Here is a 26827-nt window from a genome sequence, read left to right as displayed (position 1 = left end):
GACATGGGCCAGGACTGCTTTTAGGGCTCCCCGTTTAAAGATGCTCCACCCACTTCCAGAAGCAGCAGTCTCTCAACTCTTGGGACACCAGTCCCCCCCAAATTTCACCCCCTGGGGCCGAGGGGCCTCATGAACAGAGATCTTTCTCTCCGTGGAGACAGAGGGCATCCCACACCCCCTTCAGCCGTCTCTGTTCACGCCGCTGCTTCACTCTTGACTCCCGGGTGTTGCCTCCCCCTAAATACAGTCTCTGGGTCACAGGGAAAAAACACGGGTCTGTCCATGGCTATACAAGAAAGAGTCCAGCCCAAGGCCACTCCATCATCTCTTCTACTCAGGATTCTTCTCTCTTCCAGCTTTCCTCACGCTTGCCCATCTCTCATCTCTCTCTCACCTCATCCTGATTCAGGAGGATTCAGTATTTGTAAGGTTTCTATTAGTCTACAAAGGGGTTAAAATCTTCAACTCTGCCTGCCCAAGGACTCCCACATCTGCCGGGCACCTTCTCTCGACGCATCCCCCGCTTCTGGCCGGCTGAGTTGCTAGCACAATTTCTGTCTCTCTCTCCGGGGGGGCTGCCCAGACATCTCAATTCTCATCAACTCCTGCATGTTCTCCTCCACCTCTGCACCTTTTGGGGCTCCCGGCCTCCTCCCCATCATGGCCTCCCCCTCCCCCACCCAGACGCAGCTGGGCAGGGGAGAGGCCAGACTCTACTCACCAACGCCGGATTCCCAAAGAGGAAGTTCTCTGGGAATCTCCTGCTTTTAACCCCGTGTGTTCTCAGAGGCGTATCCAAACCCTTAGTGGCCACATTAAATGCCAATTTTGAATTTGGCCACTGATTGGCCCGACTTAGACCTTTCCAAAAACACATTTCCGGGCCAAACCATGACAAGGACATAGTGTACCTTTTTGTCTTGAAAGGTTACAAAGTTCACTCTGGTGTATCTGATCAGAAAAAGGTGAATGAACTTTGCAGAAAGGACAGAGATATATTTTACTGACAAAGTTTAAACACAGTTTCATTTCTAAAGACATAAATACAGATATAATGTCCTCAGACATAGCTGCTAGATTTAGTTATGCTTGAGCAGTTGGACTGTGATAAACTCAAAATAAAAAGGGTTTATTGAACAATATCAGTTGGTCACAGCTGGTCTGGGCCAAAGTGTGCATAAGTTGAAACACTGTTGACAAAGGGATAACAGGGTCAAAAAACTGCAGTAACATTGCAATATTTGATCATATGCTCTTAGCTGTATCACTAGAAACCTTTTAAAGCCCTGAACCAGCAGATTTACAACTGCTGTGTTTATGGTTGCTTTTAAAAATAAGTTTAATTGGCAATGGGTTCCACAATTTAACCACAATATGAGAAAGATAATTTCATCAGTGAACCAATTGTCATCTTTTCATGTAGTTGAATATTTCTTTGTTTTTGAAACACAGAATGCAAGCATTTGCTTTAAATATTTTTTCCATTTTTTATTTGCTCTGTATTTACTAAATAACCTCTTTCATCCTTTTCTTAACACAACCAATTCTCACAAATTTCAGGGGTTTTTTTCTCAGATTCTGACCATTCCTATCACTTTGCACTGAGTATTTTATTGAGTCCTGCTTCCTTTTGAAGAGCTCTATAAACAGTGCATGATTGTCTCAAGAATCTAAACCAAGTAAATAAGGGAAAGATATCACCATCTGATAGGGAAACCACAACAAAAACAAGGAAAGAAGTACATGATTAGAGAAACATTCAGGTACAAAAATGTCTAATTCTGCGAGATATGCACCAGATATCCCTTTTTTTTTTTTTTTTTTTTTGTGGGATTCAATTTAGATGCTTTGCTTAGTCACAAGCTCCTCTGTCAGGATCTGCCTTTTTCCAGTGACTACATAAATTCATACACAGAGAACATCACATTTTTAAATTAAAGGCCTAAAATCATATGACCTGAATCTCTTTCCAGAGAGACTAGCAAAAGGTTTTTTTAAGTTACTCAAATCAGTCATTGAATACCTTTAAAATTCTAGCTTTGATTTTTTAAGGATTAAATAGGACACCTGAAGCCAATTAGGAAATTGAATCCAGGTTGTCTTTGTTCAAAACTAGCACTGCAACAGTTATTCTACTTCTCTATCCTATAAAATATGCAAATTTGAGCATTCCAATTCTAGCTTTCATTTTTGCTGTCGTGTCTAATTATGTAGAGGGAAATAAAAACAATTATGACTTTTCAGAAAAAAGTGCTTTTAGTCACACAGTTACAGATGATGCTCACAGTTCCTTTGTACTAATGCCCTATTCATTGAAAAGATTTTAAAATTATCATAAGAAATTACCATTTAGTAAATAATGATACCCACAGAGGAATGAAAACAAACCAAACCCATTTTTATTTCTCTTTAACATTCATAAAAGTTTAGTTTGCTTTTCTTCTCAAATCTATTTTTGAGCCAAGTAAAGTGCCCTCCTCCCCTAAGCTATTAAATTCCTTACAGTCTTTTTTTTGTCCTGATGTGCCATTTCATTGACATGTTGGAATTAGCTCAGAGATCACAACTGCCAAAGCCCTGTGATCACACAGAGCTGGCCCTCCCACTACTGATGCTGTTCAGAGCATCCACAGCTACAGCTGCTCAAAATGAGATCAGCCAGCTTATTCTCTGGGCTCTTTTCAAGATTGCTCCTGTGGCTGCTCTGCTTCCACCTGCTCTGCCCTGAGCAAAGTGTTTCTACTGCACAAATACTCAAGGACCAAGATGAGTTCCAGGTGAGGTGACCTGGCTCTTGCCTTCAGCCCAGCTGCGGTGGGCAGCTCAGCGCCCACATGGCAGCATCATACAACTGTCAGAGTCTGAGTTTCCTTCCCATTGGAGACCTGAGCACAAGGGGAAATCTGCTCCACTACTGATTTATTGTTCTATATTTATCAAAAAGACACTTCTTAGTGTCCATTATACTTCTCCTTTTTCCTGTCGAACATAATTAGAATATTTTTTCATGGACTGTAACTTAATAATAGCACACTTATGATTAATTAAATGATTAATTGATGTCCTAAGACTGTCTTGATCTTAAGCTGTATTTATTTATGAAGTGGTTTTTCTTACTGATGGTAATAAGTAAAGAAATTAGATGCTTGATGAATGTGTTGATGAGTAAGTATATGAAACCACTATCTCTATTTAACAAAGTAATTAGTTATTGAAGAATTTATTATCTAAAAATTTACCCTTACTATAAAACCAGACATTACATAGAAATTTTTATTTTAAATTTCTGTTGTTATTATTTTATGGAGTGATATATATTTCATACATTCAAGATGCTTTTTTTTTTACAAGTGAATTCTTCTAAATTTTAACTTTTACAACAACTTCAAAAGAAACAAACAGCAGAGCGGGATTTGGAGTTAAAGTGTATCAGATATATTACAGCATGTGGGTTTATTTGAAACATCGGTAGTGCTAATGATGCAGCTTCTTGTTGAGCAGTTCCTCCCATCCCTGGATGCAGCCTATTATCATCCAATACTGATACTGAGCCCACAACACTTGTTAATTTATTTTATGCTTGTGCTAGTTAATTTGTTTGTTTTGATATTAATTTAGTGCTATGGGCTATGAACAATAGCAGGGGCGCATTAGTGCTAGTGTGCTATTTAGGAAAACTCTCTAATCACAAAGTCACAGGAACTTCAAATTCCTGTATCTGCATTTCTATCCTTCTCTCTTTCAAATATTTTTATAGTAACAAGTCACCTAATTAACTCATAGGATTGGGTGGGATGCCACCCACTAGAACAGGATGCTCAAAGCCCTATCCAACCTGTCTTTGAACAGTACCAGAGATGGGGCAGCTACAGCATCTCTGTGGAACCTGTTTCAATGTCCCATTACCTTCCGATTGAAGAATTTCTTCCTAAGATGTAGTCTAAATCTCTTCTGTTTTAGTTTGATTTCAACTCACATTTCAGTAACTACTTTTTAGGTATTTTTACTCATTCTCTCTACTTCCATTTCTCAAAAAAAAAAAAACCAAACCCCAAAAAACCACCAAAAAAACCCTGAATATGTCATCAAGTATAGACTGAATCAAGTACAGACCCTTCAGTCATTTCCACAATCCAGTATCAGAGCATTTCCATCCATGAGGTGAATGTCACAGCAATTTTCCTGTTTTATCTTTTTTTGCTGGCTCCTAGTACACTCTTTGAAGGTGCACCAAAGCTTAGAGTGAGTACTTCACATTTAACTCATTTGTGGGGACATGAGCAAAGATGATTACCTTGTTAGATTACTCCTTGATTTCTTTGCACATGCTTTACCTCAGAGAAATACCAAACCAGCTGGCATGCTTCTATATTAGTCAGAGAGAAGCATGTTTGGCATAATTTATATCAAAGAATAAAGAAATATCCTACATTAATTATTAGGATCAAGTTGTCAGAGTATGACCGTCTAAGAGAAGGCCTTTTAGTACTCTTAAGTCTTCAAAAGAGCTGTTGTTTCAACAAGTTCATCTGAAGGAATAAATGGCGAATAAAATCAAAGAATTTAGCAATAAATTAGACAACTAATAAAAGTATGTGTGGTTGATATATATTATACAAGTGACTGGAATTTTTCAGCGTTACTTAATAATGCACCTTTGTGTCTTCTAGTGTATCTCACTTTTTAAGAGAAAAAAAAAGAATCCCTTCAAAAAAATAAATCACAGATTCTTGTCTCTGATCTAGGTAAGGACTTCAGCAGTGCATTTGAATTTTCATGATGCTATATTCACTTTTGATTTCCATTATTAGGATTTTGATATAGATTTTTTGCTACATTTCATATCTAAATAATGTCACAATTTGTTTAGAGAATTTCACTTCATTTCTTTGGTGCAGTGCCTGCAAGGAAGTTAAGCAATTGCAAGCTCACCAAAGTAAGAAACCTTTAGGAAAGCACCAGAATCACAGAAGATAAAGCACATATCAAAAACCATTTCCATACTCCAGAACTGGTTCTGCTGGTTTTGTTGCTATTCAAGTGGTTGTGTAGGTTTTGGTGTTTTTTATTGTGAGTGGTGACAAAGTAAGAGAAGAAGAGTTTGTGAAACTAGAGAATGAAAGCTGAAAATTGTTCAGGGGGTGAATTTCTCACCTGATGGATTGCCTGCCTACTAATATTTGCAGCTGTCAATATCTGCTAGCATCTGTTGAAGATTGTGTCACAAGGGGGACTGCTGCACCCGTAGCATGGGCATCCAATGTTCCTGTTTGTTCCAGGAGTTTCTTCGACAAAACTATATCTTCCTTTGATGAAATGGAGGGATGGCATAAAAGCTCCATCCCATGTGAGGGAAGTGGCACCTCTATTTCTTGCAACAAACATTAGAAGAAATTGAACAGGACAAAAGGACTGTGCTGGGAGACTATTTTTAATGAGGAAGAGAAAGGAAGAGAAAAACACTGAAGAGATGGAACGAAGGAAACTTTTTAGCAATGAAATAGGGACACCTTCACTTTGACTCAAAAGGGCATCCATAAGAATATAATTATGTAAATGTCAAGAAGGCTAGAAGTGGTTTTAATGTTGTACATTAAGATATATATTAATAATATGATGGAATTGGGAGCAGAAAAGCCTATACTAAATAGAATGAAAAACGTTCTGACAGGAAGTTACATTAGGCTGTAGAATAGTTTTCCACCGGGAAGCCATCACTTAAGGGCTTTTTCTTCCATCAGCATGTTCCCCAATTCTATGAAGATTCATATTCAGCTCTTCATGTCTAAATGGAAAATTAAACAAGAGAGATAATTTCAGCAAGTCCCGAAGTCCCTCAGTAATTTTAAAGAAATTCAGTTACATCCTCTTATAAAAATATCCCTTGCTGGCGTTAAGTATAGACACCACTCTATATATTTTATTGAGTTATGTTTAAAAATAATTTATTTAATTAAAAAGTGAAGCTCTTTCTCTGAGTTTAGATGTGAGGGGTTTTTTTTGTGATAGGCCTGTCATATTTTGTCCTTCTTGCAAGACTTTGGGAGTATTTGCTGTATCTGGACTACAGAATGCATGCACACAAAATGTTTTAAGTTCTAAATACTGTCTAAAGTGCCTGTTTCTTGAACTTTGAAAGTCCAGGGGTCAAAGTAAAAGCTGCTTGATTCATTGAGGATGCTGAGCTGCATTTTCAAGTTCAAAATACCCGTGATCTGTGTGAGGCAGAAGACAAACCGAGCCTGAAGTCTGAGATCAAGTCTGAGCTCTAGTCCTGGAGACAGGGTGTCTGTTTCTGTTATTATGATTAAAACATTGGCCTTTGAAGTAATGGGGCATATCCAGAGGTATGGGAACCTCACGGAAAAGTAGGTCTTTGCCAGAAAGTTAAAAGTTTCGAACATCAACTCACGCTACAGTTTTTGTTCTGTTTGTGGGATTTGTTTGTTTGCTTGCTTGTTTTTGGTTTTGGTTTTATTTTCTGGCCTACCCTTTTCAAATGAACCATTTTTAACCATTTTAAAAATTAGGCATGTAAGATGTTTTCTCCTTATTTTTTTTTTTTTTTGGTTCTTTTATGTCACTTAGGACTGTGGTTTGCGTTTGGGGCAAGACAACTTTTAAGATGTATTATGTTTTATACTGCAACTGTGAGAGAGAGGATTTTCTACTGCACTGCCCTTGGTCCAGAAAATCAGGATTTAATTTACTTCTCTGTCATAAATTATCTGTATGAGATAAGGCATCTTGAGATACAAAAAGATTTTTCAGTAATATGCACAGTTGAGAAAGACCTTCTTAAGCACCAAGTGGAATATAACGCAATATACCTTTTGGATATTCATCCCATTTTCTATGGAACCTTGAGTAATTTACTCAAATCTCTATCTGTATAATGATATTTTATGACTATTTCAACATATTTATGCAGTACTGTAAAACAATTGTGTTACAATGCAAATATTTTAAAAATATTTTTTAAAAACCCCAACTATATTTTCTCTTTTGTTAGACAATTGCAAAATTGCACGTTTTGCCAGAGAATTTGTGTTTCATACTGTTCATGAATTATGGGGGTTGATAACCACAAAACCTTTTTTTACCCCAGCAGAGAGATGGATGGTTGAAGCTAGTAATATTCTATTGTATCAATGCCATGTATTTTATTATTTTTTGTTCAGCTTCTTGTGAAAAAATACAGGTCTCACCTTTTAGGTTATTCTAAATGCATTAAGTTTTCTGCTAAAATGTTGCTTATGGATAAATGATTGTGGTTATCAGTGTCTAAACTATTGATTAAATAGCACAAAAATTCTCACATTAAAAGGCTGTGTGTGTGTGTATATATATTTATGTCTCCTTTAATTGCCTGGTTTAGCTTATTTTATTTTGGTAATGCAGAAGGTGCTCCACACATTCCTGTGTGTCTATACAGTCTTCACTGCATACTACATAGTACAACTTAAATGAAGTGATAAATATTAAGTCAAATAAATGAGTTTAAATTCTCTGAATAACTGAATTGTATTGAACTGCAGGCATTGTGAAAGTTTTAGCAGAACTTAGTCTCATCAATAAGTCTGCAATCCTTTGCTAAGAAGCTTTGCCTCTGAAACTCTCTTGGGGTTTACTAAATGAATTTAAAGCAATACAGATACCTTCCAAATCCCATAAGAGAACTCACAAGTAAGCCAAATAAGCTGGAAAAATCTGTTAGTAGGGAAAGGCAATTCTTGTTGAATTAATGAAAACTGAAAATACTTGAATTCTCTGGTTGCTTTTAGCTTGACTTGATAAAAATCTCTGAACAAGCAACTTAAGACAACAGAAAATGGGCTGGCCAGATGTAAGACATTGGCCAACTAAAATAAATTAATCTATAAATTAAAAACAAAAAACAAAACAAAACAAAACAAAACAAAACAAAAACCCAAAAATTAAATTAAGTGCTCCAACCTGGAAGCTAGTAATATGGTCCAACAAAACCTAAGTTAATAAACAATCCCAGTTTAAGATGCACATATGTCTGTGATTCTTTTACTGAAAACTAGTTCACCATGTTCCTTATTGCAACTGCATATTACTTATGAAAAAATAATATGAACTGATCTTCAAAAATTCAGTTCTCTGAAATGTAGGGTTGGGAGCCAGAATCCAAAGCCATATTTAATAGTATAAAGAGCATAATGAAAATGTTTCATTGTTCTGGACTAAAAACCCGCAAAAATATTGAGGTTGTCCCTCTATTTGTGTTGCATCCAGGAAATAAATAGGTTTGGGTTTTTTTTAATAAATGATATTCTAAGACCTGTGTTGAAAAGGATAACCAATTGCATGAGTTTCTGTTTATTTCTTTAACTTACAGTGAATTCTCTGTTCATCTCTTGTCTGTATCTAATTGTCCACCTTGCTATATATACCATGGTTTCCTGAACTATGTATTGTAAAGAGTTTGCAAATGGAATTCAGAGTTTAACAGAAGCATTAAGAATAGAATCAAATAGGCAGGATAGGAAAGGACAGCAGACACTGTGTTTGATGAGCTGTTAGTATCAGAAACCAGTTACATGTGTTCTAGCAAAGTAATGAACACACATATAAGATATATTCTCCCACTTGTTTTTTGTACATCTTATAGTACAGAGTAAGAACATGGATTAATGAAGACGTATTTGAAAGGATGAATTCATTTATATTTAAATATTATAAATTTTAATATCTATTCTATGAATATTGCTGAGAGATTTTCACCTGGCCCACATTGCTTTGGTCTGGTTGTTCGTGATAATTTTGCCGTGCTTAATGAAATTAGTATGTTTTAAATTGGGACACAGCAAAAATACAATGATCATGTTGGCTATGTGTAACAGAGTTGATTTTTACAGAGTAGGAGTTGCTCTCTCAAATGTGGGTCATAAATAAATGAAACCGAAAAGGTTGTACTCATTGCTCATTTTAACCTTGTCTCTTTTTTTTTTTTAATTTTATATTTTTAAAATGAAGTTGCTGCTGAACTCTAATCAAAGATGAACCTATAAAAGACTAAAGAATATACAATTATGTTACCAAAAATAACTCCTATTTCTGTAAGTTTCAGAAGTTCTCGCTTTATAACTCCTTTACCTCAATAATGTTGCACAACAACACAAGCTTTTACAGGATGATCAGCATTTCTGTTGTCTTAACTAGTATTTATTGGATAAAATCTAATATCTTCCCCAAAACACTGTTTAATTTTAGTCATGTCAGCAGAAGCATTCATGAAAAGAAATGCTTCTTGTTCTCATAAAACAGATTACAGAACAAGAAGATAAAGTATTTGTGATTTCTGTTAGGCTGGTGTTATTTTGCAAGGTAAGACTTCTTATAAAAGCACAAATATATCTTAATTTACAATGAATTCTTTAAGAAAATGAGTACTGTTTACAACACTGTACTAAGTTTCTATGTTTATGTAGTTATTTAAAGAGTTTTGACCTTCACAGAGTAGATTATTAGTAATTTCTTGTTTTGTTTCTCTTGCAAATGAAAATGCATGACTGTTTAATTTCCAAAGTGTCTAGAATCATTATCCCCATATTTATCTCTTTATTAATATAAGTTTCATACTTTTTGCATTTTAAATGAGTTTCCATGTTAAATACTTTGTTTCCTACTTTCAAGTATTTCCAATCCCCTGAAAAATCTGTCTTTTTGCCATTGATCCTCCCCAAAATTTTTCAATGGGTGTACTATTGTACCATGTACTTGCCCACTAGGGTTTTGAGGGAGGTTCCTCAAAACTTATATCATAATAGTGGGGTTTCTTCTGTTTGTTTACTCCCTTAAATTATTTTAGAAAAAAGATTCTGATATTCTTATTTTGCAGATGTCAATGGATTTGCTCTCTCCTCTGTGGTGTAGAAAAACCCCAAGGAAAGACACATAGTCTTTATTATTAATAATATTTCAGTATCATTCTGAACTATATAAAATTAATGGAAATTATTTTTTGAGTTCTTAATTATAAATCCTTATGAACTTGGCATTTTATTAAATATAATATCTGTTAATCACTGTTCTCCTGTCCTGTGATGAGTTAGCTAACAACCACAGAGCAACGTAAAAACAACTTGTTCTGTAAAATACTTGGCATTTACATTTGAGCTGATCTGGAGACCAAAATAATTATAATTTAAAAATATTTCAACAACATTTTTTTGCAAATAGCACTATATGTCTCCTTCAATTAGTCTTCAATGTAAAGAACAAGCAAAATCCTAGGCAAGGCATTTATTTATACATATTTTCCATCATTGTAGTGAACAAAAATATTGTGTAATATAAACACAGCTTGACTTTAATATGAATTAACAGTACTCTGAAAGGTAGCCTGATAGGAAGAGCTGACAAATATGAAAATAAGATAGAAGGCCTGGAGAGATGTAATTTCCTAGCAAATAATTATCCCCAAGCTGTGTAAACATGCTTAAACAAATATTTTATAAAATCAAGCCAACAAAGGAAATAGCAGATTTACCACTTCAGCACAAGTGTCAATAAGTGAAGTCCATATGTTTACACAGGCCAGCTTCACAGAAGGATCACTCTGTTTGGCCTTGCTCTTACCAGCACCAGCTGCAGTCAACATACATCTTTACCTGCTTGTATCCTTTACAAACAGAAAGATATCAAAGGAATATATAAAATAAAGGTTTAGACTTGCTTACAATCCCACTGTATAGTAATGTCTCCTTCTCTAGAGGCTAATTCTGATTTTGTGATTCTGAGCAGGAAAAATATTCCCTCTGGTCCATTGCTTAAAATATTGGTTATACAGCAATACATGTGGAAGACTCTTGTAGTTGAATTCTTCATTGCAAAGTTTGCTTTTGCCATAGAATTAATGTTATAAACTGTTTGCTGCTTGAAAGACAAGAAAAAAGACACTAAGGGACAGTTTTCAGACTGAGTCCCAGCACTAAATGGTGATTAAATATTGCAAAGAGTTTAAGAATTGTCATAACTTTATCCAGAAGAGCCAATTAACCTAAAATTGGCTAGGTCTAGGATGAGTTACAGAAATTTGGGCCTGAATTATATTTGATTACCGGAGATAAATCTGTTGTTTAATCACTGTATTTAAGATTTTTCAACAGATAATCAACCTTTTTGTTGGGAGGAAGTTCCTAACATCCCTGATTGTAATGTTCACTAGTTGCTGTCTACTGGAGAAATATCTCACCAAAAAGATATCTCACAAGAAGTATCTCTCTCTTGTGATGTTTGGTATATCTCAAAAAATCCCAGTACCCTTTTGTGAGTGTGTTTGTGAGAAAATATGTTTGACATAATATCCAAGCTAGAAATAGACTATACAGCAGTGAATCACATTAATGTTTATTTTCAGTTTTTCTGTTAGTTTCCTTCTTTCATATTTCCTGGCCTTAGCTTTAGATTATATTTTTTTGTCCAGTACCCACTGATTTCTGCTAAGACAAAAAGAATCAAATACAGAAAGTGGAAGAAATTTTGAGTTTCAACTCTCTGCATGTTTGGAAGGTACTATAGACATAATTGGGGCACAAATCATCAAACTGTGTTCTGTTGCCTAGCACTGTGTTCTGTTGCTTAGCACTGCAGCTGCTTTCTTATTTCTGTCTCAGTGAAATACTGACTCTCATCTTGCTGTTAGGCTGTAGATAGTTCCAAAATCCTTGTGAAATCCAGCATTCTTCAATTTAATTAGTCACTGGTAGTAGACTAAGTTGACTGGCTTTGGTTGTAAATTAGAGGCTCTTGGTTTTTTCTGATTGTATTCCCATGAGAGCCTGGGGTATAATTATTAAATCACCTCAGTCTTACCTCTGATGATTGCTGGTGCCAAATTGCTCAGTTCCTAAATGCTTTCTTGTATTGGCAACACTTTTTGTCCCTTTCTGGTTTTCAGGATAGTGATTTCACGTTTCTTTTTTCTCTACTCTTAGTTAAACTTGATAATCTGGATAATCAGGATAATGGAATCTGCATTGAAAGTAAAATTATGAGAATGTATCAGATATGATCAAAGCAATGTCTGGACATATTCTCATCACATTGTTTTATAAATAAAAACGAAAAAACATAGTACGTGTTTTGTCCTAAAGATAATTAGAGTCTGAGCATGTAATTTGGCTGATCTGTTGAATCAGTCAGTTAGAGATAAACATTAGCTTTAAATAGTCCTGGTTGTGGTGCACTGGGAAGAATATGTGGGATATGATCTTTAACGGAAGTACATATAAAAGTTCCTGCTAGAGGGAAAAATAATAAATCCTCTTTCCCTGAAGCTTACAGTGTGACTCCTGTAAATGAATCTCTTATCAGCATATGTATCACACTGGAGTAAGAACACTTTTAAGTGTATGGAGTGTGATTCATTCAATATAAATTTGAAACAGTGTTTTTCAGGTAAATAATTTAGTCATCTACAGCATAAATTATACATTTATTTTAGCAAGAAAACAGAAAGCTTTATCCCAACAGTTTGTAAATTGTTAAGCAACTTAATTTCAGTTGCTGTCAATCATGTAACTGTAAATTTAAAAAAAAATCAATCAATATAAAGCATCATTTGATCTTAAACACATTTTTGGGTGGGATCATTTATATAACTATAGTGCTTCCTAATCATCTGACTGAAAAGTTTTCTACTCTGAGATGTTGAGATGGTAGAAAAATTGCCCACCTTTACTGGAAGACGTGTCTGAAAAGGATTGGCATCAAGAGTTAAATTAGATGCTTGAGTGTAAATATTACAGGCTGCTTAGTTTATACATCCAGTATCTCAGAAGAAGCAAATGCTTTCACATGTCTCTGCACATGTGCACATTGCAGACTTATCTTTGTAAAAATGTATGAGTTAGAGTTCAATGTCCTTTCTACCATATGCAAAGTTAAAGATGATGTCCACATCAAAAAAGAAACCCAAACCTAAGCAAATATGTTTTATAAATAGAAATATATGCAATGTACTCAAGTCAGAGGAAGCGTAAAAAAATTTAGCCCACTTAGATGGACTATCAAGTTAAAAATTCTTGATGTTTTCCTGGTAGAATGGTTAGAATCTCTTGACTGATAGTCTTGTATTTGTACCTAAAAAGGAGAAGATGTCAGGACACAGATAAGTAGTTTATTTATTTATTTGGTTTTCTCTTTAGAAAGCATTCCTCAAGAATATTTTGTTCCTTCTATCTTCATGGCACAGTATTTCAAATTGTACCCTTACTTTTGTATCTTTAGTTATCCTTACTTTCTGGTTTTAATTTTGTTCTGTTATCTGATTGCTGGGCTGGGGTTTTTTTTCTTCAATCAAGGAACTTTTAGTAAAAGTCTTCATACAAATCCTTCTTTATATGAATCACATCAGGCTAAATTTGGACCCAACTGAAAACAATGCACTTAAACTTTCCTAATTTCAATATAGAATAAAAGTTCAGGGTAAGAGAAATATTTCATTTCCCTCCATGATTTGAGATCTAGCGAGCCACATACTGTTTAATGATACAACATTTTACTAACTATATAGAGGAAATGACAGATTAGATATGATACGAAAGAGAAATTCTCTCCATGACTGAGATTTTTGCCAGATAGTTTAGGAAAAAGCAGCTAGAACAAATTCCAGTTGCTACTTGCAGCTTGGTTTGGTAGTACATGTTCTTCTCCTATAGATGCTCAGTTTTAGCAAATACTGAATATTGATTCTGCTGAGATTTAGTAGTGCATTATAAAGTTTTGGCTTTCATCAATGTGGGCTACAGTAGTAAAAATTATAAAAGTATTTGCTAAAAATTATATTTTTGAAAGCAATATGAAATATCTGAAATATTTCTGCTTGTTATTCCAATGCTTATTGGTTTTGTAACATAAATTTAAGATTGTACTATGTACTTTCATAGGCAACTATGTAAAAGGGAATTTTATGTCTCAGGTAAAGAACACCTTCCAGTCCCTTCATTTTGACAAGCAAGGTATTCTAAAATAAATTGATAAAGTACTTGAATCATTCAGATAATTCTCAACTAAATTTAAAGTTCAAGTGATTAATCAATAATGTAGTAATAGAATTTTAGATGTAAGTTAGACTGATATGGATTTTGTAGCATTAATGTCATTTTGTGTTAGAGTGAACATTCACCTTAACCTGTGCATTAAAGCATTTTTCTTTTTAATGCATGTATATCCCAGTAAGTCTTGTTACTTATGGAATCTTATCCATGGGAAGACAAATGCTCTAAAGCAATGAATGATTCGTGAGGGTTAGTTAATCTCTACAGCATGATTTATAATCCCTTCTTGAGTAGTCAGATACAATATTACTATGTCCTGAGCAAGGAAGAAATGCAGTGATATTTCACTGTTAGCTCTCCATTTCTGGAGTTGGTACAGAGTCTTCCTACAGCCTCATTTACATTTTCCTTTGTATGAATTGAAGTACAAAGCAGTGGAACTCTTACTGTGGAACAGATTTTCAATGGCAAAAACAAGGTCACTTAACAATAGATGATGAATGGTTTACACGCTCATCTCACAATTAGTTTGCAAGTCATATTGTTCTATTTGTAATTAGAATTTTTTTATGATTCTGAAATTGAATTGGTCAAGACTAAACAGTAGTTCGTTACTTGTCTTTTTAAATGGAGGTCCCTGTGGTGAGTTGATCTGGGTTGACCAGACTCCCACTCAGCTGCTCTCCTCAACAGGACAAGGAGACTCATGCACTGAAGTACAGACAGAGACATCCCTTACCAGTTACTGTCATGGGCAAAGCACACTCAATCAGGAAAAAAAATGCATTTGCTAGCAATTAAAGTGGAATAGGACAGTGAGACTGCTGTAGTCAAATGCTCTTCCCAGGTTGTGTGACACTGGATTTCTGATTTAGCAGAGCGACACAATATATGCTGAAAACACAACACTTGCAAATTGCACTTGTCAAAATACAGCAATAATAATACACAGTTCAAACACAATACTAATGTATTTCCCATTGCCAGTCTTTGTGATACATTCACCCTCCCAACACTGGGTGTCCCCACATGCCAGGAGGGACTATGTGGGCTGAAACCAGCTCAAGCCTGTTGCTTTCTTCCAAATTATTTTGCTGATTGTCTGGGTTTTGTCCTTTGCATTGGCTGAAGTTGTGTTCATTCTCCCTACACTAGTCCGATTAGCTGAGGGAGGCTCTGCCATCTCCAGCTAATCCAGGAAACTGTGGAGAGCTGTTATCTAAAACAAAGACTGCTCTCTGTTCCCATTGTGCTGAGAGAGTCAGCTTCTTTGCCTCATTCTCTGAGCTTTCTGGACACATCACCCTTGCTCTGCCATGTCTGAGCGGCTCAACTATGCCCTCCAGTGAGGCCTGTGGATGCAGCTGGGACCATCTGGTCATTAAATGTTCATTCTCCTCAGTACATCATGCACCATGGAACAGTATGAGGTAATGACTTTGATAGGGAAAATATGCGCTAATGCCTTTACAAACAATTTCATGGGTGAAGGGATGGATGCTAACATCTTTGAAATGGGGCTTGATGTCTCTACTAACTTCAAGCAGCAGGTTTGTTACAGAGCCCGGACACCTTGGCTCTTGAAACAATCAAGGGGGTCTGCACAAGCCTGAACTTATGGACTGTAGAGTAAAATAGTAGGTTCAAGGAGGGATATGTGGTAGGTGGTTTGGGAAGACTGTACCTTCCTGGTACCTCAGCTGATGGGGAAAGGAGTTTGGGGTAAAAAGAGGCTGTGCCCTCTGAAACCTTGAGAGAGAAAACCCCACAGGCATATGCCCCAATGGACTCTCTCCCTTTATTGAAATAAAGTTGCAGGACTCCTCTGTCTCCTTTATGGACGCTGGATTTTCATGGTGTGATTTGCTGCACACTTTCTTCACTTTAACCTTATTACTATAGGTTATTTTCAGTTAGAGAGTCAGCAAATTGTATTTGGTTTCCTTCAGATAACTGTGCATTTAAATGTGCCACTCACTAGGTTGGACCTTACTCTGCATGTTCACATCGCCAGCTTGTGCAAGGCACCTGGTATTTTTAAACCTCATTGTGCAGGTGCAGGAATCTGTGTGAAAGATACCAAAAGAAACTTCTCCTTAAGGAAGAACTTACTCAGCTGTCTGGCAGAAGCTGATTTGACAGTTATGTAAATATGACTTGTTGATCTGTGTTTTACTTCTTGTGCCTAATGATCTTATCCATTTATTTTCCTCTCAAGCAGTCAGTCTGTCTATAGCATAATTGAGATGTTGCCAAATAGAGAATGTTGTTTGTGTGATGTTGTAACTTTATACTGAAATAGAAATGTTGAATACAAACTGTATTCATAATTAACACCAAGTATAATTAAGAGTCTTAAGGGACAATAGCTCCTTTCCAGTGCGTTTAACACTTTCCCTAACAAGGCAACAGGTGGGCAGAGTACTTCTGAGCACATTATCAGTAAACTGTGACTCCTGCTTGGTTTCAAACAGGTGCAGAAGGGTGAAATAGCTTTCAGCTGTCTCTCATACATCTATGTATGGCAGCTTTATTCAGGCAGAGAGGCTGGGTGTCTTCTCACTCAAGCCTGCCCAGGAGCTGAAGAACAAAGTCATGTGAACTTGGTTCTGTCACTGTGCTAAATGTAGTTAAAGCCATCACAGCTGTGTCAAGGGAGTTATGTACTTGAATTATACAAATTCTAATGCCTTCTGTGACTCAAATGCCCTTTGGAGCAGCTACAGCACTAATACAGACACAATGTACTGTCCCCAAACACTGCAGTGCTTTAAAGGATGACTAATTCAAGTCAGTATTCGTTCAAGCACCACTTTCCATTGCTTGGCCAGTACACATTTGTTATGAGGGATTTATTATTAGTTATCTCAGCCAAGATAATGCAATTTCTGTTTATGGATTCAGTTGATTGTGGATGTCTAAAAAGTTCCATTAACTTTAGGGGGAAAGGTATCAGAGATGGGGTGGTGTATTTCTATTTCCACTTGACAGAGAAACAAAAATCCGGGAAGTTTCTGTACCAGTATATGTTGCTCACCTTCCATAACCATCATTTACTCCAGGCATCTATGGAAATTAAATGTCAAAACAAATATTTAGTCATAGGTAATTAAAACAATTTTCATATTCTTTCACTTTCCTGATATGTCATGTTTATATAATCGTATGAATTTTATGTTCAACTGTGTTATTGAATGTTCGCAGGGTAATGAGGTAATGCATGTGGGTGAAAAGCTTGTCCAGGTAGCCTTCATTAGTTTACAAATATCAATTTATCTCTTTGTATGGATAATTCATATTATGGTTGTAAAAAACATATATTCTTTTACATAACCCAATAAACTTCAAATAATGAGACCTCCAAGTATATGATTTGTTGTTATTGTTATTTTCTCTATTATTGCTGTTATTGTTATTTTCTCTATTATTGTTGTTGTTCTTGAGGTTAATATTTTTGTTGGATGTGGAAGGTGAAGGTTGCAGTATATTACAAAATTTATCATTTAACAACATCTTTTTTTGAGACTTCTAATATTGTCAATACTTTTAACAGAAGACAAAACAAGGGGACAAGTAAAAGCCTCTCAGACTTGCATAATTGTGATACCTCACGTGAGAGAAGGGTATGCTGTTGCCATCTACAAGGTATTGGTGAGATATGAACATACAAAGCTTTTTTTTTGCTTCATTTTCTTTGTTCATTTTTGTTAACTTTTAAATTGACTGTAAAAATAATGTAGCTTACATAAATAGGGAAATTTAGGTTGGATGTTAGGAAAAAGTTTTTTATGGATATAGTGATAAAGAAATGCAGTCAGCTGCCTGGGGAGGTGGTGGAGTCACCCTCCCTGGATATGTTTTGAAAAAGATTGGGTGTGGCACACAGTGCCATGGTTTAGTTGAGGTATTGGGTTGGACTCAGTGACCTTAAAAGTCTCTTCCTGCCTGGTGATTCTGTGTGTGATTTTCTGTGTGCAATGTGGTCCCCTAAATTTAAAAGTAATAGGGTAAGGCTTACTTTGAAGATTAACTTATATTAATATAACACATATATAATAGGTAGATTGCTTTCAGGGGTTTGCTTTTAATAGTTAGTTTTATTTTTTTGAAATAAAGCTACCTTTGGCCTCCTGTTAATAAATAACTGCAATGAAATGAATATCTGACAATAGTAAATTACATCAGTAAAAAGAACTGCTATTAGTCTCTGACTCAAAGAAGTCAAATTAATTCCTTCAGCCTAAGCCTGATCCTTATACTAAGCAGTGTAATCAGAATTATTTTGATAGCTTGAGCTTCCACTATGAATCTTTGCCTAAGTGAAATTCTAGTCACAAATCACTGAACCATTCACTGTGCAGGTTGCATATGGCTTTGTTAGCAATTACATTTATTTTAAATTGAGAGAATTACCTGGTAACACTGTTCACTGAAGATTCAAACAGACCAGAGCAATTAAGTATTAGTTGCCAAAGGCCTTCTGTTACAATTATTGGATGGTACTTTCACTATAAATGTTTGTGTACGTGCTCCTGATCACTGGAGATTCCTGACTGATGTCTAACAACAGTCACAATTTCTCACTAATACCAGTTTGTATGTTTAATAATTAAAATAGAAAACAAACAAAACCAAAACAACAACAGCCAAAAAAATATAAACAAAAAAAAACCCCAAAAAATAACCCAGCCAAACAAAACCACCCTAAAAATGTAACCAAAAAACCCCCAAAAAATGAAAGAGGAAGAAAAGTCTAAGTTCAGAAAGCTGATGAAGACTGTTTAGGAGTGGTTTCTTCCAGGCACTCCAGTGGTAGAAACCCCATGTGATCTCATTGTATTTCCATCTGATGGAGTCCCTAAGCAAGGTTAAGTGGCTGTAGTGTCTGCCATTATTAACTGTGACTCCCTCAGTATAAGACAGCTGTAGTTACTCTAAGTTATTGCTTCTCCAAATTTACTGAATCTGTCTTAATATATTTATAACAGACATATAATGGACTTAGAGATCCCTTGAGTCTCTTGCTGTTCCCCCACTAAAATGGCTTCTTTTCAAAACCATGGGAAAAAAAGAAGGCAGGCTGAACTTATTAGAGGGGAAAGGATGCGGGGGCACAGCAGCAGCTGTCAAGACCACCGCCTTCCTAAGAGTGTCTTCTCTAGGAAAGGGATAGCTCAGTGAGCACTAGATGCTCACGCTATGGATGGTGATTGCAGGTCGACAGGAAAAGCAGCGGGAGGAGTTCTTTGTTTGGAGTTCCAGGTGTGGTTCATTAGCCAACACATTGAAAGGGTCCAGGGACAGAAGAACAAGAAACACCAGAGGGTCCAGTGTTTTATATGGGACAAGGGAGGTGGAGCATCAGATCTGAGGGACAAGGGCGGTGCAAAGGCAGGAATACGGGGAGAAACCAACTGGGATCCAGGAGAAGAGCAGTGAGGAATGGGGACCAATGGGGAGAGTGAGAAACATTCTAGAACTGGGGAGGAGAACAAGGGTGATGTAACTTGGGTCATCAATATATTACTGTGAGGAACTGTGGGAGAGGATCTTTATGTCTCACTCTGATCTAAAGGGGTGTCGCCTCCCAAGGCATCCCTGCCTCAGGATCTCCCTCTATGTCCTGGGATGCAACAAAAGGAGATAACAATGGAACATTTAAGCAATTAGTTTTACCAATAACAGCCAATACATCTTCCTCAGTAACGATTGTTTTAGTCCAAAAATTATTCATTCACAGTGTATGTGTGCTGGTTTAGACTGGGTTGGAGTTAATCTTCTTGACAGTGGCTGGTATGAGGCTATGTCTTGGATTTGTGTTGAACAGCAGCTTGATAATGCAGAGATGTTTATGTTATCCTGAGTAGGGCTTGCACAGAGCCAAGCCCTTTTCTTTTCCCAGTGCCACTCTGGTGAGGATGTTTGGAGTGCTTGAGAGCTTGGGAGGAGACCAGCCAGGACAGGGCACCCAAACTGACCAAAGGGATACCCCAGACTGTATGAAATCATGGGCAGTATATAATGTGGGGGAAGAAAGAGGAAAGATCATTTATATTGATGGCATTTGTGTTCTGAAGTCATTGTTACATGTGAGGGGGCCCTGCTCTCTTTGGAATGGCTGAACACCTGCCTGCCCCTGGCAAGTGGTAAGTGAATGCCTTGTTTTGCTCTGCTTGTGGGTGCAGCTTTTGCTTTCCTTGTTAAAGTGTCTTTATTTTAACTCATGCATTTTCTACCTTTTAGTCTTCCAGCTCTCTTTCTGATCCCATTGGTGGAATGAGTGAGTGACTGCATGGGGCTTGGCTGCTGGCTGGGGATGAACCACAACAACATATCAGGAGGAACACTGGGCTTTTATGGCTTTACTTCCAGTAATTTGTTATATTTCCAGTAATTCTCTACATGGAATAGAGCCACAGACTAGATGGGAGATGAGGTATCATCTTTGAGTAGAAAGGATTAGGAACAAGAACTATTTGTAGAATATACCAGATTCATTGCAGCAAATTTTAATTACTAATTTCCATTCTAACAAATATTGAAGTAGTTTAAGTTATATTTAACAATTGCTCTGTAATTATAGAGTGGAAAATATGGCTATAATTGCATTTTATAATGTAATTAGCTATAAATCCTGAAATCTAAATACATGCAGCCAGCACATTGCTTTTATTTCCAGCTATAGGATGAAGAAAAGCTTGAGAAATGTACTTCCAGGGGAAATAATATATACTAGAAAGCCATCTATCTAGAAATTTTTGGCCAAAAGTACATTATTAATGCATTGAATAGCATTCAGGGAGATTATAAATTCAGTAATTGAAACACAAATTATGCATGCTTATTATTTATGAAATTTTAAGTATTGCTTAAATACGTCAGAAAATGTAAATGGCATTTAAAACAATTAATTATTCAGAATGGTGAAAATGGAAAAGCTAGCAAAGCACTTTACCATCCCTGAAGTGAAACTAAATACATTGAGAAGACTCTAATTTCTTATGCTGTTTAGGCTTAATGTAGCAGCCTAAGTTCTTTGGGTGAACAGCTAGATGTAATTTTGAAGTACGCAAAGTACACCATAATGTCTGTTCTTCTTTATGATGAAGAATTTTTACAATGTATTTGAATTGGATCACCAAGGCATTTAACCCTTTTGTCCTCTCTTAGAATCAGAGACTTTGTTTTAACAAATAGTGTTATAAAATGGGCAAGGAGGAAGATGGGGCAGGGGGCAGGGCTTGAAAGGAACTATTGCTGGCTCTGAAGAAAATTTATCATTGTCTCTTTTCTTCTTCCCCTTCTTTCACTACTGAAATGCAGATACTAAAGAGGATGTGAAATTAGAAGAATACTTGACACCTTTTAATAACACTACATTTAAATGCTTCTAATACCAACATAGTGAGGAGGGAGATTCAGGACCGGTATATTAACATCTCTAGGAATATACCAACATTGTTGTTATTTAAAGTGATTTTCTCAAGATTTCAGGACTAATAGTTCTAAATAGCTTTAGAGTTCTTTTGCTTCAAATCTATACGATTGTATTTTTTTTTTCCCTCAGGGCACGTAAAATATCTATAGAGTTCAGGAAAGTCAGGGAAATGATCTTAGTAAGTCATCAGAGGATTTAATGTAATATCTCATAGACAGTGACATGAGGATAGTCCAAGAGTTAATCAGATTTATAAATGGGGAAATTAGGAGGATAATGAACTGATAAATCAGTAATAAACCTATTCTAAAGAGTAAGACATTTTTGGCTCTCTTCATTAAGATTTGTATCTCCTAAAGGAAAAGAGATTCCTTAATGCTAAGCCTTCTAGAAGTCACCGTGACCTATTTCTGAGAATAAAATAAAAAAGATAAACTTTCCTTTTAAATTCATAGGTAGGACAGAGAAGTCACAAAGGGAATGTAAACTTATTTTCTGCAGATAGCTCTCATGCTGTTTTAAAAAAATGGAAATGGACTAGGGTTCCCATTGATTCAAATATCAAATCCCACGATAATGGGTGTTCTTGAAGTTTCTGTGAAGCAGTAAAAGATAAATTCTAAAGAAAAAAAATTAATTCTGTAGATGGATACATCACATTATCAACATGTATGCTAATGTGAGCTCATTGCCCAATTTTTCTGGGCCCAAAATATATATTAATATTTTTATCCTATTACTTTCCTCATTGAAATTCTCAAAGATGTATTGAAGCATTATTAAAAAGCATAAGCAAAATTTTGCAAGTTTTCAGTATGGGGAGAAAATGTGCTTTTTCATAATGTAATTTAGAATATAGTCTCGATCCCTCAGCAGGAAGTGAAAAATTCCTGAAGACTTATGTAGCCAGGATTCATTTGAAAATATTAGCTTTCATATTTACAAGTCTAACTTAAGGACTTTTTTCCTTCCTCATTTGTAATATATGTGTGATAATCAGTTTTATTTGTTGAGTAATTCTGCCAATAATAATGGAACTGTGGATGTAATGATCCAGGAAATCACCTGCGGTGCTGTCTTCCTTATCTTCTTGTAATCACCTACTGATCTAAGTGCTCAAGGTACTGGTAATTTTAAGCTGACTGGAAAAAAAAAATAGAAATTTATATAATCATCTCAGACAATTTTTGTTCAAAAGAGGGAAAAACTAAATGTCAGATTTCCATTGAGTTTGGAAACTGGACTGTTGTGTGTATTAAAAACAAAAAAATGAAATTAGAATTGACAATATAACACAGTATATAATTAAAATTAATTATACAATTTTAATAGACTGGTTAACTAATTTTTCAGGTTGGCATTCAGATCAGTTAGGGGCCTGAGCTTTAGCCTGCTGATTGAAACCAAAATTAGTAGCATGTAAGTAGGATTCAATATCAAAATCCAAACAGAAAAATCTACTGAAATCTAAAAAAAAAATAGCTTTCTAAAATAGTGCATATAATAAGTACATTTTTTTGTGAAATGAAAAAAAAAAATCTAAGTCTTCTTAATGTCAAAGAGGTATTTTGCAGTTAAACAAAATGCTTGCAAGACAGGCTTTATTGTGATCCTGGATTCACGTCTTTAATTTGGATCTGGTGTTAAAGAGCCAAATATTTTCTCTGTGACTAGAATGATACTGATATTTTAATGCAAAAGAAATGTCTCTTGTGATCCAGTTTTAAATAAGAGTTTATTTTAAATAATAAAAAGGGAAAGATCATTACTTGATCATTCATCACTTCTTATTTTTTTCACCACCATTATTTTGTATTTACTAGTTTAGTTTTTCCTAACAATGAAAATAAATACTTAATTCTGAACATTTTATGCTGTACTGTTCTCCACACTTTACAATAAAATGGTTATTTTATCTATCAAAATATTCTCTTTTCTTTGTAATCCTACCCTCAGTTCCCCTTCGTTTATAAGTTTATTTTCCCTCACCCTGGATTCCTCAAGTGAATAAATTATGTAACTCTTACTTGACTGTAAATATACCTCCACCATTGCAGAGAAAAGTCTTAGCAAAGTCTTAATGGAGGTTTATGAGATATGCAACTAAATTGATGTCGTTGGATAACTACATTTGGTAAACACAGATCTTTCAGGGAAGTTAGTTTGAATGTTGATGATGCTTCTTAAAAAATTTTCTGGAGCTATTTCAAAAATTCCAGTTATTTGCTCACCTTCCCTTTCCGTTTTACAACTGCGTACTAGAACCCAAGTGATCCATCCCACAGGCACCTTTCAGCCGAGCAGAAGTAAAGTGAGAAACATGTTGGAGAAACACAGTAGTGTGGCTGCAGATGCACACTCAACATCATAAATTCCTAGAGGTAGTGGTGGGGAGAGTGATTTCATGTCTACTTTCCTTTTAGTTCTGCTCCTCCTCTTTTTCCATAAACCCAGCACTATTTAATGAGTGGGTTTACAAGTCAGTTAAGTAGGAAAGCATGAAGCAGTCCAACAGAAAGGAAAAGGAGTTGTGCAAGAGTATTTTCTGGTCACACAGCTAGTTCCAGTCTCCAAACTGTACATGCACCATGCAGAATTGATGACCTGTGTGATAAAACAGAAAGTTCCTTCTGAGTTAGCTTACAGGGTTTCCAGCGTGTATAATTACCTGAGAAAAATTATATAAATTGCATATGATTTTATATCCAGAAAGTCAATATTATTGGTGTTGGAAGAGTAGCAGAAGGATTAATTCAAAGTGTCAATACTGAAAGATGAGAGGTGCCTGGTAAAAAATCTTGAGGCATCAGACCACATCATTATTTCCATGTGAATACATTATAATAGTCCATATCTGGCTGGTTTTTAGCACAGTCTGCAATATAAGAATGCATTTTGTCGTTGTTATTCAGTAAGATATCTGAGGCAAATACAGGGGGGTTTTTTCACTTTTTTCCTTGCTAAGAAGTTAAGAAACCCCACCCTATCTAACTTTTGTGGAGATTTGGGCTCAGACTTATTGGAAAGGCCCAAGTCTTCTTTGTTGTGAAACATATAAGCAGAGTTTCAGGAAGCTGGGGGAAGGACTTGCTGTATTCTTCTCTTGCCAGGAATGCATGGATGTGGCTGCATATTCACCAGTCTCAGCTACTCTTCCTTTCATTTCCTAAAGCAGCATTCAGGCCAGAAGCTAACAGAAGACCTCACAGCTTGGGCACGGATGCCTGTCAGAATAGCATAGCACCGTGTAACCAACATATGACACTTGTGGTTTTCTGTCCTTCTGCTGGGAGGACATGAGGTGTATGTGAAAATACTTGGACATAGGGGAAACGTAAATATTGAGGTGGGTTTTATTTGAGAAAAGAGGCAGAAGAATAGGATTGGTGAAAGCACGTGGGATCTTATCAGTAAGATTTTTTTATGCAGTGCAATTGTACTGACCACCTAAAATGGTAATTCTGGTTATTCTGTCTACATAGGGTTCTCTTTAATTTCACTATGTTATAAATAAAAAATGAAAATTAGCCAATTTTAATAAAAATATGAAAAATAAAATTTATTTCACTACCATAAAAACAGTCTTGACAGCCACCACCAAAACGGACAGCGTATCACCCCTGGGAAGGATGCGGGTGAATGTGAGGAAAGGACCAACTGGTACCTAGACCTCCCCGTCCACATCAACTGCTTCAAGGTAGCAGTTCTTATACAGTGTATTTCGCGTGCGGCAGGAAGTCTTTGTTTCTTTCTGAGTTCTTCATATTCAAGTTGGTTTCTTTGTCTGGCTTGGGCTGCACAAAGCCTACGTCCGGGAATAGAATGATCCACTTCCCTGGTTCCCGGAATCTGGCATTCAGATTCGAGGTGTTGATGGTTCTGGTCTCCACAAACAGGCATCTTGTCTGGGCCATCAGCACCTGTGTCTTTTGGCATCGGTGCTGATGAATACTTATCTCTTCGGATGCAAATGCCGTGATGTCCATCTGCCACGGTTTCATGGTTTTGTGGTTGCCTAGATTTCCCAACCTGAAGGAAAAAGGGATTCTCCCCCCCCCCCCCCCCCGCCAGTTTATTTTATACACATATATTTTTATACAACGTTTATTTCCACTAATTACTAACTATATTCCTAACAACTGGGAGTGAACAATTTGCCAGCTTAAGGAGCAAAAACATGTGGTAACAAAGGCTTGTCTTCAGTTGCAGGTCACATTGTGAATGTCAAAAGCTGTGGGTCTTATTTCCTCAGCTAATAAAGGGATAATGCTCATTTTCTTAATAAGACTGTTGATGTTTACTTTGTTGATTAAATAAAGCTTCTACATAGTCTCTAACAGAAGTTGTTCCTGAAATGAGTATAGAGTTATGGATGCAGGGGAAGCATAGGAGTGTGGGAACTCAAATTACTTCTGAGCCATACTAGACCTTAGTTTTGGTACTGCTCACATTTTTTTGTGTTACTACGCATGTAGTCCAAGACTATGATAAAATCCCTGACCCTAGTTCTAATGAAGGTCGTTCACTGCTGAAATGTGTGAACATTAACACATCCCTCATTCCCTCGAGTTTGAGCCGCATCAGAAGATTTGGAAAGGAACTTTTCACTTTGGGGTTCCTGCAAAATTAAATCCATAGGATTAAATGCATGGAGTGAATTGTTACATCTATGTGTTTCTTTCAAATTAGAATTTCTGACAAGGAGGCTGCAGTGCCAACTTATATTTTTGTTTTATCATCTAATATATTACCTGGAATTTATCAAAGTTTTCCCACTATCTGAACAGAGAGGGTCATCTGATCTGCAAATAATTAGAAAGCAGGTGTTGCTCTTTCTGTAGTGCTCTTAAGATCATAAAACAGTTGTACTGTAGGAAGGATATGAATATTTTTACCATTTATTGAATAAATTAAAGATTTTAAACCTAAAGAACTTTGTTGCTTATCCCAAATAGAGTTCTTCTTTTTTTTTTTTTTTTTACTCACAGACCTTAGTAAGAATCTCATGATATTTTTTTTAATTGAATAAATCCATAAGGGTTCTAGTATATATCTCATCATCTGCCAAGTACTTCACTTTTTCAGCCAGGGAATTCACAGGGATTCTCTCTTCCTAAAGTTATTACACCTGGGGCTGGAAAGGCTGTTGGGAACATGGAAAAGCCCAGCTTATAAAAATGCATGTCAACCTTATGCATAGAGTTTGTTAGGCTGAGGTTCATCAAGGTCTCTATAGTGCAAGAATGCAGAACTCTAAAAGCTAGTGATAGATTTGAACCAGAGGGAGTGAGAAATGCTAAATACTCCTACCTCTCCTGAGTGGCAATTGTCATTGAAAACACCTGATTGCCTCAAAGGT

General features: G+C 36.1%; 2 long non-coding RNA genes across 2 annotated transcripts in view; both read left to right on the top strand.

Moving 5' to 3' along the window:
• The window catches only part of LOC135304713 (uncharacterized), a 149110-nt gene that overhangs the window by 77883 nt on the left and 44400 nt on the right, over positions 1-26827 (top strand). The gene's annotated exons all lie outside the window — the stretch shown is intronic.
• Positions 766-7326, top strand: LOC135304703 (uncharacterized). The gene is made up of 2 exons (XR_010365979.1): positions 766-2777; positions 4671-7326. It is a non-coding gene; the product is annotated as an uncharacterized LOC135304703 (long non-coding RNA).

Source organism: Passer domesticus, chromosome 1, assembly GCF_036417665.1.
Source record: "Passer domesticus isolate bPasDom1 chromosome 1, bPasDom1.hap1, whole genome shotgun sequence".
In the NCBI taxonomy this organism is placed as follows: domain Eukaryota; kingdom Metazoa; phylum Chordata; class Aves; order Passeriformes; family Passeridae; genus Passer; species Passer domesticus.
This window is presented reverse-complemented; position numbering and strand designations above follow the sequence as displayed.